Raw genomic sequence first — 2,373 nt, forward strand, 5'->3', positions numbered from 1 at the left:
ACTCTTCTTTGTTCTTCGTTACTGTTTTTTACCTTTGACAAATGCCCCCATCGCTTGCTCGTATCTCTTTAGGGAAAAGACACTCTTGAAGAAGCTTCTAAATAAACTTTCTGGTCTCTAGGTGTAGCCTGCCCTGCACAGGGAAGAGTTAGGTAACAGATCGGGGAAGAATCCCTCTCGGTTCAGTTCATCTGCAAACCTGTTGAGAGGATGAGGGACTGAGTCACGTCCCTCAGCTGCCCTCAGGAGCAGCTGACTCCTGCCCCCGGTGAAAGACAGCCCTGACCCAGCCTCTGCATTCTGTCCTTGTCTTGGGCTCTTCCCAGGGAACGTGGTAATGAGCCCCACTGTGATGATGTGGAAAGCCCATGGGCTTTGGAGTCAAATACACGGGGGAGTGTGAATCCTAGCTGTGCTGCCAACAGCGTGACCTTGGGCAAGTCACAGATGCTCTCTGGGGCCTCAGTTTCAGCATCTGCAAAACGGGATTCCAGCATCAGCTCTTGCTCATGGGATTGTGGAAGGATGGAAGGAGCGTGGTACATGACACACAAGGAGTGCCTTTAGGATGTTAGTTTCACCTGTGTGTGCAAAAGGTTGCGAGTGGAATATCCTCTTCCTGTGTCTCACTCTTCCACTCTTGGGGACAACACGGCTGCCCTGAACTCCGAGGAGAAACCGAGCTGGGACCTGAAGATGAGGGAGAAGTATGTCTGGACGACGGCCACTTCCAGTAATGGCATCATGGGCAAAAGGAAAAGGACACTGTGCCAGCAGTCAGCAAACTGGGGTTACAGACCTGCTCTCCCTTACGAACCTGTGACCAGAGCAAGTCACTTTCCTCTCTGAGCCTCATTCTCCCCTCCTGTCAAATGGGATGATAACATTTGCCCTGCCTACCTCACAGGTTCTTGCATTGAAGGAGGACAATTGTAATAGCAAACATGACAACATCTTATAGTGGTTCTTACTGGGTGATGTTATAGGAGAAAACTGGGGAAAAAAGATTTTGGTCAGTTGGAGGGCAACTGCAGCAGAAGTCCACTTGAGAAGTATCCGTCTCTTAAATGATTGAGTAGATGCCCCTAGAATGCTCTGAAATGGCCCCAAATGCTCTGTGGCTTCTGTATACTTCACCAGGGGCTGGGCGGCCCAGCCAACCCCCCGATGCCTGAGCCCTGGACTCACAGATCCAAGGCTAATGTGACAGCACAGGGTATTCCTGTGTCTGCCTTGGTGCCATGGCAGGAGGCGCTGTCCCTGGAGAGGTGGCCCCTTACTGAGTATGCACACTGTGTGCCAGGCAGATCCTAGTGAGCTACCAGGTGCAGAGGCTGCACTCGGGGAGCCTACAGTGTAGTCGAGGAGACAGATATGAAACACACACAGAAATTATTAAATAAATTGCAAATGGTGAGAAAATCCTATGATGAAGAAGAACAGAAAGTTATGAGACCCAGGCAGGGGGACTGGCTTGATGCTGGAGGGGCAGGCAAGTCTCCCCCAAGGAAGAGGGTCAAAGCCAAGACCTGCAGGACCAGAGGACAAGTATGGTTTGCTATGGTTTGAATGTTTGTGTCTCCCCAAAATTCATATGTCGAAACCTGACCCTCCAAGGTGAGGGTATTTGGAGGTAGGGCCTTTGGGAGGGTGATTAGGTCATGAGGGTGGGCCCTCATCAACGATATTAGTGCCCTTACACAAGAGACCCCCGGAAGTTCCTTTGCCCCTTCTACCTCTTGGGGACACAGTGAGAAGGTGCCAGCTATGAGGCAGGAAGTGGGCCCTCACCAGACACCAAATCTATCAGCACTTTGGTTTTGAATCCCCCCTCCAGAACTGTGAGAAATAAATTTCTGTTATCCATAAGTCTGTAGTATTCCGTTATGGCAGCCAGAAAGAGTAAAGCAGGGTGAGTAGGGAAGTGGGATGAGTGGGGGAGACTGCAGGACTTCCCTGCAGGGAAGGGCAGAGAGCGAATGAGGCCCAGCAGGCCAACGTGCCTGGGGTGCAGCGAGCCCGGTGGCGAGTGCTTTGAGCAGAGGTGGGGAGGCAGGCATGGGTCAGCTTTGGGAGAGGATCCAAAACTGCCTTCAGCTCCCTGACTGAGAACCTACCTGCTTTTTGGCGATTATCTTACCCAGCCCAGGGGCCTGATCCCAGGGGCACAGCCCCAGCCTGGGAGGCTCAGCTGCAGCCCCTTCAGAGGGGCTGGATCCCCAGGATCAGCTGAGTCTCCTCCTTCCTATGTTGAAAGACAGAGCCCCTTCCCCTCCCCCAAAGGATCATGGGAGACTAGATCCCAGGTGCCCAGAGTTCCCTGAGCTCCATAGTCCACTCAGCACTGCTCCCTGGGCCCTTTACCCATTTCCA

Source organism: Microcebus murinus, chromosome 14 (assembly GCF_040939455.1).
Source record: "Microcebus murinus isolate Inina chromosome 14, M.murinus_Inina_mat1.0, whole genome shotgun sequence".
Classification (NCBI taxonomy): Eukaryota; Metazoa; Chordata; class Mammalia; order Primates; family Cheirogaleidae; genus Microcebus; species Microcebus murinus.